Source organism: Silene latifolia, chromosome 8 (genome assembly GCF_048544455.1).
Source record: "Silene latifolia isolate original U9 population chromosome 8, ASM4854445v1, whole genome shotgun sequence".
In the NCBI taxonomy this organism is placed as follows: domain Eukaryota; kingdom Viridiplantae; phylum Streptophyta; class Magnoliopsida; order Caryophyllales; family Caryophyllaceae; genus Silene; species Silene latifolia.
Window position 1 is genome coordinate 62,457,703 of NC_133533.1, and position 11,916 is coordinate 62,469,618.

The 11,916-nt window shown below is 40.9% G+C and overlaps 1 non-coding gene across 1 annotated transcript; it reads left to right on the forward strand.

Annotated features, from left to right (window-relative positions):
* The first annotated feature begins 1,083 nt into the window (after window positions 1-1,083).
* On the forward strand, window positions 1,084-1,190 carry LOC141597804 (small nucleolar RNA R71). The gene has a single exon (XR_012523019.1). It is a non-coding gene; the product is annotated as a small nucleolar RNA R71 (small nucleolar RNA).
* The last annotated feature ends 10,726 nt before the right edge of the window (window positions 1,191-11,916 follow it).

Below are 11,916 nucleotides of genomic sequence, written 5' to 3' on the forward strand. Positions count from 1 at the left end.
TGTTCATCAAACTTAGGCTTAGCTTGACGACTCGGAAAAGGAAGCCGAATCACAATAGGCTCTTTCTCTTTAGCATTCTCTTCATTCTTATTTGAAGCTTCTTGAATGATGGGTTCTTCTTCCCTAGAGTTTTGCATGACTATTTCCTTATCACTAGTCTTCTCAATGTCTTCCTCAATTTGCTTCTTTGGCCCCTCATAGCTTGTACCACGCCTCAAATGGATGGCACTCACCGATTCATGTCTTGGGGGATTACTTTGAGATGGTAATTGCCCCTTCTGTCTTTGTGAAGTTGAAGATGCCAATTGAGACATTTGGGTCTCCAACATCTTTGTGTGAGCTAGTATGTTGTTAATGGTGATGTCTTTTGCTTGGCTATCCTTTTGTATTTGAGTGAAAAATTCTTGTTGGTTCTTTTGCATTTGAAGGACCGCTTTTTGAACATCAAAACCTTGGTCATTGGATTGATTGTATGGAGTTTGATTTCGATAACCTTGGTTTTAGTTGTAAAAGAGTCTTTGAGCTTGGTTTCTCATTGGAGGTGGGGTGTATGTTGTTTGAGGGTTTTGAACATTTTGGCTTTTGTATGAGAGGTTGGGATGGAATTTGGTGTTTTCATTGTAATAGTTAGAATAAGGGGTACCACTCTTGTATGCTTGGAAAGCATTCACTTGTTCGCTTGTTCCCCTACATTCACTTTGGTCATGTCCCAAAGTTCCACAACTCTCAGATACTCCACTTGGAATTGATGAAGATGCCACCATGGCATTCACATGTTGCTTAGGTGATTTGGAGGCTTCTTCAAGCTTAGCCATAGCCTTTTCAAACTTTAAATTAATGGTATCAATATGAGCACTAAGTTGAGCACCCAATTTAGTAATAGAGTCCACTTCATGCTTTCCTCCTCTAGTAGCCTTCCGAGGTCTACTTAATTGTGAGTTATGGACCGCCATTTCCTCAATCTTGTTCCATGTTTGATTATCGTCAAGTTCGGTGAACATACCATTGGATCCCATATTGAGAATGTTTCGGGAGTCTTCATATAGACCATTCCAAAATTGTTGTACCAAGAACCACTCGCTAAGTCCGTGATGAGGACAACATCGGCAAGTATCCTTGAATCTCTCCCATGCTTCATACATAGATTCCTCATCCCTTTGTTTGAACCCGGTTATTTAGGCTCTCAACATGTTAGTCTTTTTCGGAGGATAGAATTTTTTGTAGAAAGGAAGTGCCAATTTCTTCCAAGAGTCAATACCAAGAGTAGCCTTATCAAGGCTCTTTAACCATTGTTTCGCGGTACCGATCAAAGAAAAAGGAAATAAGACCCATTGAATTTGGTCTTGAGTAACTCCGGTTTGAGAAATCGCATCACAATAGTCATAAAGAGTCTCCATATGAGAATGAGGGTCTTTACTAGGCATCCCCCCAAATTGGCTTCTTTCGACTAATTGGATAAATGCGGATTTTGCAATGAAATTACCGGTCAAATGTTGTGGTGTGGGAGTACCATTTGGTAGGTTCTCCTCGGTTGGTACGGAATGTGATGAAAATTTAGGCATTGTGGGTTGATTTTATGTTGGGTTATCCTCTCCTTTTCTTGCAAAAGGGTTGATGAACTCAATGTTATTTAGTTGAATGTCCACAATCTCACCAATACCTCTCAAAGTATTTCTAGCAAGTCTTCTATTGTTGGTCAAAGTTCTTTCAATTTCAAGATCAATGGGTAACAAGTTACCTTGTGATCTCGTAGAAATGCAAAATATCAAACAACTTGAAAACAATTAGAACAAACCTTGAGGAGTTTGACTTCCCCAAGGTAAAGAAAGACACAACTAAAAACAATCAAAGAAAATCAAATCAAGTTAACACCGTCACCGGCAACCGCGCCATTTTTGGTCGGTGTATGGATTTCGGTTACTTGTCGTTAAGAGTTACCTAGACCAAAACAATATTTATAACTTCACAAACTACTCTACTCTACTCTAAGTAAAGGTCGGATCTAAAGGGACGGATATTGATGTAGGATTTATGATTGGAAGTGGTTGTGTCTAAGGGTGTCACAATTTGGGTTGAGGTAGGATATCAACTAAACTAAATAACAATGCAAACAAAATAATGAAAGCAAGCAAGATGATTAAAATGAGATGTAAACAATTGATTAAAAGTACTAGGGTGTCATGGGTTCATAGGGGATTCATGGGATTTGATCATACAAACATATTTTCCACTAGATGTAAGCAATTATTGTTCTGATGGGATCGAGGTAGTGTATATCTTACAATCCCTAGGAAGGTTTGGGTCCCGGAGCAGAATCGATTAGATTGTACAACACCTACAAGTCGACTTAATCCTCCCTATCCAACTATATGAATGGTCTAATGAGACTCGAGTTGGTTTATGTCTTACAAGTCTCAATGAAAAGGTAAGTGATGGGTAAAAAATGCAAGGATTCATAGGCTCGCATTTCATCAAACATAACATGTGCATAAGCTAAAATCACAACAAACAAGCAAATTAATTATGAAAACATATTAGATTAAGCATGAATCAATCCCCATGTTGGTTTCCCCTAATTCTCCATTAACCCTAGTTAAGGAAACTACTCACTCATTATCAAGTTTAACATGCTAACAAGGTTGTCAATCATACTAGGAAGGCAAAACATGATGAACAAATGAAGATGATTAACAATAATTAAAAAGATTAAGAGAGAATTATACCTATAAGGATGATTCCAAATAATAAAGCAAAGAATAATAAAAGTACTTGATGATTGATGGAAGGTTGTCAATCCTCCAAATAAACCCAAATAATCTTCTAATTACCCAAAATAAATGATGAACAACAGAGAAATTAAGGAATGATTAAGAAATGAGATTTGTATTAATGCTAAATTAAGAATTGATTATAAGATTATGAGAGTATTAGGACTTGATTAAGATCCTATTAAGATGACATGATAATTTAGGTAGTACAATGGGGTATTTATACTAGAGATTAGGTACAAAGATTAGGGTTACTAAAGGCTTAAATGACTATTAAGACCCTTAAGAAAAGTTGAGGAAGTGCTCCTCTCCAAGGAGATGCTCATCTCCGTTTTGGTGGTCTTTAAGTAATACGCTCGTCCCGAGCGTCTTGGTTGAGGGACGGTTGGTTCTGGACCAGAATCCGAGCGGATTGTGGGTCAGGACGCTCGGATCATTTGGCCTCAAGACGAGCGTCTTGGCCTCGGGACGCTCGGATTCATTCACAGTCACTTCTCTTCTTTTCTTTCTTCAACAATCCTCGGGGATCTTGTTGGAGATGCAAGGATCCTTTCATCATTGCCCGATATACTTTATTATCGACATAGGCCTTCTAGCATTGTCTTCCCTTTGCAGCTTGGTCATTGAATTCGATCAATTTAGCTTCATTTTGCCATGAAAAAGTAAGGTTTGCACTCGTTTCCTACCAAGGGATCAAAACCTCAAAGAATATACAAAAGGAGAAACTAAAGATAATAAATGACCCAAATATGCACTAAAAAGCATAGGAACAAGGCTAATTCGGAGACTAAATATGCTCAAATATGAGTCACATCGAACTGCAGCGTGCAGGTACCGGGTAAAACTCGCCAAAGCCGGCGTCACCCAGTCAAACTGACCCAAGACGCCTAGATCAGCAAGCAGAGGAAGTACCTTAGTCGACAAGTGCTCACCCTTGTCACCAAAGTACGTGGTACCCAAGAAGTACCATAATCGCGCCTTCTGCGCGCCAGCCTCAGGACTCGCCAACGGCGCCGGAACAAAGCCCACCATTCTCTCCTTGAAGTGATCCCTCACATATGAGTTCGCGATAAGGTAAGGAGTGATGTCAATTGGCGCAGGCAAAACCTTGCCGATCAAACCCGTAACCATGGCGGAAGACACCCTCTCCGGCATCTCCGGGAACTCAACAGGCGTCACGCCACAAGGGAGGCCCGATATCATGGCGAAGTCCTCCAAGGTCACACCCACCTCCCCAAACTCCATGTGGAACGATGTCGTGTCCCAGTAATGGTCCAACATGGCACGGATCAGACACAGGTTCGACCTAATCGAAGCCCTGTAAATATCACGCCAAGCAGCCTCCAACTACCTCATAGCCGACCTCTCTATCAACGCCCTCGTACCGGCCCGGAGAATGTCGTAGAAACCCAAGCAAGTCGAGAAGCCTGAGGAAGTCCACATGGTAGCAATCTCCTGAAATTGGGAAACAAAGAGCATTAGAATACCTATTCAGGTATGAAACAACAAAAACGACAAAAGTTTGACAAAGCAATGAACTCACCAAGCCCTCGTGTGCACGGTAGGAGATGTGAGTGTATAGCCGCAGTAACAGCCCTCAGCCCAAGTCGGCGCCACCCGCAGGTTCAACCCCCACGGAGCTGTAGCCCATCTAACATCTGTAGATACCCAGTATCTGTTGAGACTACAACAAACACCCGATGATTATCGGACAATAACATGCTTTGGAATCGCAGCGTTTGATCGACAGTTCGTCTACACCTTTACGTCGGAAAACTTAAAACGATTTCGAAAATAAAACATTTCAAAACTTTTCAAAAGTACCTGGAGTGTTAAATGCATGACGACGGGGTCGCAATGACACTAACTAGAGTCAAAACCGACACCGGACCAAGAACTGACTCAAAATTCAAATCGCGACTCCAACAACGAGTCAAACCGAGTCAAACACAAAAAACAAACCATTCAAATGCTTCCATGTTAAGATTTCCTGGGATCATGAATGGTCAAGTACCAAACATGTGCATACAAATCCTAGGATAGAACAAATCATGATTGCATTTGTGTGAAAGCGACAAGACACCTCGAAGACGTGCGACGTGGCTCGCGCCTCTTTGAGCAGCCCAGGTGGCCACGTCGCTCAAAACTCACACAACCACTAATTCTCCTATAAATACCCCTAAAATGCCACCATTTGAGAACTTACGCGAGTGTCCGCCCCCTCTTTTCTCCCTTAAAATTCTCGACTCGACTTCCTAAGTCACAATTCGACACGTGTTTACGACCTACCCATCGTAAACACAAGCCTTACACATTGTTTGGTACCGTCATCGTGCATTAATTACTTGACCGACCATTTCGACCACTACACCATCACTAAACATAACAAAACACTCTTTTTACTTACTAAAACACTCGACCAAACGAGTTGATACACTTACGTCGGTTTCTCGCCATAAGCCAAGCATGTAAGTATGAGGGTGTAAAAATCCTTTTTTATCATGTCTTTACTTGTTTCATGACTATAACATGCTAAATCATGCATAACATGGTCCAAACACATGGAAAGAATGAGCCAAAACCGGACTTTTTGGTTGAGGCAGAGGCTACTTACGTAGAACATAGGCTCGCGCCTAAAGGGCCCTGCCTAGCCTTAAGTCCAATCCGTGTTTGGTCTCTTCTTTCCCTCTATTTTAATTTTCATACTTGTAATCGGTTTTTACAATTTCAAGTATTTTCAAACCATTTTCTACAAGTTTTTAACCATAAAACTTTTTTCACCCTTGGTTCTTAATACCATGACGGTTTATTCCGTGTTTCGGTGATAATATTTGGTTAATTACATTTAAAAGGTATTTTAAAGCCTTTTATTTCATTTATTTACATTTTGGAAGGTATTTTAAAGCCTTTCATCATTTCTTTACATTTTCAAAATAAATGTAATAGTCACCAATACAAAGTCATCCTTGGTTTTACATACCATGTCGGATTTTAACCCGAGTACGATGATGAATATTGACTAATCATATTCAAATGAACTTAATACAATTAGTTCATAACTATTTTCAAAACTATTCATGTCAAGTTTGCAAAGTCGAACCCGACATCGAATATCGTCAAAACAATGACGATTATTCAAGTCTCGCTCTTCAAATCAACACAAAAGCGGCCTAAATGGCCTTTTCAAACCAAAACGGGTCAAATACCCATTTTTCAACACGTTTTATAAACGTTTTTCAATGGTCATAACACGTCATATACCATTTACTGATCCACGCCTAAACAGGCCATTTCTTTTTCTATTTTCAAACCAGGGGAGACCCCCTTACATCACCAATAGGCTCGCGCCTATTTTGGCTGCCTGATGCAGGGTCTGTTCCCCTTCCAGCATTGGTCTAGGACGATCCAGACTCCGGCTAACCCGGAAATAGGACGGATTAGACGACTAATTCGCTCATTCAAATACCGTATTTGCAAAACGTCTTTCTAAGACAAATGAATCACGTTATGCACCATAAACCTAACTCGGTAAATGGATGTTTAATTTCCGTCTTGCATGCAAATCAACCATAAATCCAACTCGACATCTTATACTTGATACTTGGATTAAATCAACCGACTTAGAAATCTCTCTGTGGAGATGGGCCATAGGCCGGTCTGTGGATTTGGGCCGCCTACCGATCTGCGGTCACGGGCCACCTGCACGCCAAGCCAATCTGTGGACATGCAGCGGTCTTTTGAATGCCACGCTCGGCGGCGTAAAAATGCTTTCGACCGGATCGCTTTAGATCGGTAGGTTTCGTCTCAGTAAATGTCTTGAAACGATGCAGAGATGTTCGGAGTCGCCACCAAGCATTTATGGGATGCTTGGAACCCGTTCGAATCCACTTTATACCTAGTTCAACCAAGGCAAAAAAGCGGTGTTTGACATAGGTACTAAAGATAAGGACTCGTCCCCCTTTTAGCATTCTATGCCTAAAATGACTCTCGTACGCCCTGGATAAGGCCATCCACTATCCAAAGGTTTTGAGTAAGGGGTGAGGGTATGTATTGGGAAGCCCTTTAATCGGACACCCAATCACGCCCGCGTTAGCGGCCTCTAGTGATCGATCGTGGTTGTTTAAGTGTAAGAGTTGATAAAACGGTGTAAATGCATGAGTGCACATCCAAAAGTCTTAACCTAACATGTGAATATTTCCTAAGTCAGTTGTTTATGCATGTACCAAGAAATTGGTGTCAAAGTTGGATTTAGATTTATTTGCATGTGAGACGGAAATTAAACATCCATTTACCAAATTCGGATTACGATGCTTAACACGATTCCATTTATTTAAAAAAGGGTGTCAAATGACAAAGTATAAAAACATAAACTTGTCAATCTGATCCGTCACATATTCGGGCTAATCGTAATCGGGATCGTCCTAGACAAGTGCTAAAACAAAATAGAACAGTGCCAGGCAGCCCCATTGGGGCGCGAGCCTATTGGCGAGGGAAGGGGCTCTGCCCTGGTTTTAAAATATGAAAACAGACGGCCTCTTAGGGCGCGAGTCAGACGACAACCCAAGGGGCATCTCCTGGTTGCTAAAAAGGTTGTTTAAAACCGTTTTTTTTATTAATGATTTGCAAGTATGATTTACATGACTCGGAATAATTACTATTATGTTAGTGAGGACATAAGCCACAGGCCGGTCTGTGGATTTGGGCCACCTACCGATCTGCGGCTACTGGCCACTTGCACGCCAAGCCAAATTGTGGACATGCAGCGGTCTTTTGAAAGTCCCGCTCGGCGGCGTAAAAATGCTTTCGACCGGATCGTTTTAGATCGGTCGGTTTCGTCTCGGTAAGGGTCTCGAAACGATTAGAGATGTTTGGAGTCGCCACCAAGCATTTGTGGGATGCTTGGAACCCGTTCGAATCCACTTTATACCTAGGTCAATCAAGGCAAAAAACGGTGTGTGACATAGGTACTAAAGATAAGGACTCGTCCCCCTTTTAGCATTATGTACCTAAAATGACTCTCGTGCGCCATGGATAAGGCCATGAACTATCCAAAGGTTCTGAGTAAGGGGCGAGGGTACGTATTGGGAAGCCCTTTAATTGGACACCTAATCCCGCCCGTGTTAGCGGCCTCTACTGATCGATCGTGGTTGTTTAAGTGCAAAAGTTGATAAAACGGTGTAAATGCATGAATGCACATCCAAAAGTCTTAACCTAACATGTGAATATTTCCTAAGTCGGTTGTTTATGCATATACCAAGAAATTTGTGTCAAAGTTGAATTTAGATTGATTTGCATGTGAGACGGAAATTAAACATCCATTTACCAAATCCGGATTACGATTATTAACACGGTTCCATTGTTTAAAAAAGGGTGTCAAATGGCAAAGTGTAAAAACGTGAGCTTGTCAATCTGATCCGTCACGTATTCGGATTAACCTTAATCGGGATCGTCCTAGATAAATGCTAAAACGGGACAGAACAGTGCCAGGTAGCCCCGTTAAGGCGCGAGCCTATTAGCGAGGGAAGGGGCTCTGCCCGGGTTTCTAAAACATGAAAACAGACGGCCTCTTGGGGGCGCGAGTCAACGACGACCCAAGGGGCGTCTTCTGGTTGTTAAAATAGTTGTTTAAAACCATTTTTTGTGATTAATGATTTGCAAGTATAATTTGCATGACTCGGAATTATTACTATTATGTTAATAATATTCGTTGTCGTATTTGTAAGTTTGAAAGGCATAGTAAAATGTGTAAAAGGAAAATGTTTGCTTTGAACTAATTATGTTAAGTTCAACTATTTGTAACTAGTCAAGTTTGTCATCATACTCGGATTAAACCGACATGGTATAAAGAACCAAGGATGATTATGAATTATGACTAATATGTTTGCAATGTTGGAAATCATATTTTAAATATCATATATTTTGGTTTAAAGTTTTTGACACGGCTGTCGCGTACCTGTCAAAAATAACCAACTGGCCAACTAACTAATATAGCTAGGGAAGTCGGGTCGAATCCACAGAGAGGTAGGAAATTGGCCGCTAAAACTAGGCTCGTCTAAGTAACCAAAATTGGGGGTTATAAAATTGTGATTTCTAAACTAACAGAGTGAGGAAAAGAGAAATAAAAGGAGGAGTTGTGGATAAAGAGGATAGCTAAGACGAGCGGTTCACCATAATTATCTGGTCGAGTAATCTAGGTCCCAGGTCAATACAACACGGTCCAAGGGGTAGCGAACGTCACCTTTCGGTCCTTAGTTCACCCTAAAACGTTGACTTAACTCTTGCCCTATTTGCAATATTCTATTGTTCGCTACTAGTCTCCCTCTTCCAACCTTTCGGTCCAGGTCAAGGTCCACCAAGGATAAAGGTCTAATTGCGTCGACTCAATTAGGCAATTACAGTTATTTGTAGCATTTAAACAACAAAGACGATGTCGGTATCAACCTAGTGGATCGATTACTCTCCCTTCAAATCATGGGTCCCCTATAGTCTTAGCATAGGGAATTAGCTACTCATAATTGTCAGATTAACAATAACAATAACCAAACAATTAAAACTAAACATGGTGAATAATCTAATTGATTGAACGATTATAAGGTAAAGAGAGAAAAGGAATTAAAAACAATAAATACGACAAAGAAATAATTAAACTGATAATACCGATTCCGAGTAGCAAGGTAGAGAGTAGAATTCCAAGAGAACAGTGATAAAGTAACAAAAGAAATGTACGTCGTAAAGGAGATGGGGGTCACGTAGTGTACTCCTCAGTCTTATACTGTAAAAACAAGACATCTTAAACCTAATCTATGGACTGATTACAAAAGCCCATAAAAGATTAGGCGGAACTAAACCAAAAACACACGAAATCCCCTCGATCGAGTAAGATGAATACTCGATCGACGTCCAAGTCACTCGATCGAGCTAGGACATCCCCTCGATCGATTTCTTTGAACCTCCTCGATCGACTCCATGGCGGTCGATCGACCAATAGTGAGTGTAATAAGCATTCGATCGAGCACTAAAGGACTCGATCGAGCTACATAAGCGCGTCAGGACTTGAGCTTCTCCCTTTGCTCAGCTCATGCGTACTCCAGGTGTGAATCTCCTAAGCTCCGGCTCCATATTTCCCATGAATGCATACAATTGGGATAATTAAGGCTCGATTTAGCTCCTCCTTGGTCAATTCCTGCATATTACAATAAACGGGCCAAAGTAGAATATTCGGGGGTATTTGTAGCCAGATGCTACGTAAAAAGCACAGAAATGCGTGTAAAAATGAGGTGAAAACCTTATATAAAAGACACGCATCAAATCTCCCCAAACCAAACCTTTGCTTGTCCCCAAGCAAATATGAATGCAACTAAGGGTGAACAATAGAACGGGACCAACGCATCAGCTACAATAATCCACCAGAACCAATTTAATGCAACAAAATGACAAAGTGGCAACTGAAAAGTGCAAACGAGTTAAATTAATGTTTCAAGCTTACTGAACCGTCGACCTTGCAAGATTCGAAGATGTCGGACTCTCACGGGTCGCTCGTCACTCAAAATCAGGTACAAGGTGAGTATATATGCGAAAGATAGGAAGAGACAAGACACTCACCTAACTCGACCTATAAGAACATGCATGCAGTTAACATGAATAGAGTCTCTACAACCGTACATACGCATTCCAACCATACTAGTGACCAAGACACGTGCCGAGGACTTACATTTGGGTTAGTGAGGTAATGGGTAAGAAAGGGCCAAAATGAATTTGGATATGTGGGGTTAAAAGCTAGGCTAGTAACAACGGATCCAAATATAGACTGCATCACACTTCGTACTCATAACAGCAAGATAAAACGGTGCAAAATTATGCACTAAACTCACAAGACCAAAAGTCGTCAACTCCCCAGGGATATAAATAAGGCATGGGAGTGTGAAACAATGCAATTCTCATTCTTTTCTTCTTTCATTCTCTTTTTTTTTCATTTGAATTTTTTTTCTGTCTCTTTTTTTTTCGCTTTCCTTCCTTTTTTCCTTTTTTTTTTTTCAATTCAACACATTTTCTTTTCTTTCCCTTCAATTCTTCCACCATCTTTCGAAATCGGATGAAATAACCATATTGCAATAACACATTCCAAGAACTACTCGTTACTAGCTGAGCTTGGGTAGGAAATATTATAGAAAGTAGTTGTTAGGACAAAAAGGCAATTTGGCTATGTGAGGTTCATGGGTAGAATGAAACAAGGGGAACTGCCTCTCCTAACACGTGTCACCATCCACAGACCGAATGCATACAGGTATTAAGAAGACTAGACTCATGCTTATGCAAATTGATGTTACATGTCTTAAAGAGAGTACTACTCACATCCTAAATGAAACCGGTCATGAATGTCACCAGTTTGATAAGCTCTAACCTCGAATGTAATGTAATGTAGCTTTGCACAAAAAGAATCAAGTCTATTTGTTCAGGTAAGAGAGAAGCAAAAACTCGTAGATTATGCACATAGTCACGCCAACTGAATGTCAAGGGTATGCAGGGCTCAAGTAAGGGTTCAAAGTAGCGTCAGTGTTCAAACGTTCCGACTCAATTTAAACATGAAAATTTTGAAATTTTTTTGAATTTTATGATTGTTTGGCATTAATTAAAACAACAATGCATGCGGAAATAAATAAACGTGCAAGCGAAAATGCAAGAAACATGCAGACACAGATATGGATGCATACCTCCCCAAACCAAACCGTACAATGCCCTCATTGTACCAAAAATAGGGAAAGAAATGCAAACCGAAAGGAAAAGGAGAAGTGGAGTTGGGAACTTACAAAACGTCATATAGCGGGACCTCCCCAAACCGACCATGAACATGGGAGGTCAAAGAAAGTCAACAGTGGCCTTGTAGACGTTGCCAATTTGGAAGTCATAGCTACTCGATCGAGTACAATCACTCGATCGAGTGTTTTTTGCAGAAATGGACTCGATCGAGTACATAATCACTCGATCGAGTAAGCACGGATAGGGATATGGTCGATCGAGGACATCACCCCTCGATCGAGTAGCGGCCGATCGAGAAAATGCTCGATCGAACACGAACTCTTCGATCGAGCACTTTAACTTGCAAAGAACGCAAAAACGCAAGGAAGGCACAAAAATTGTTCATAAAGCG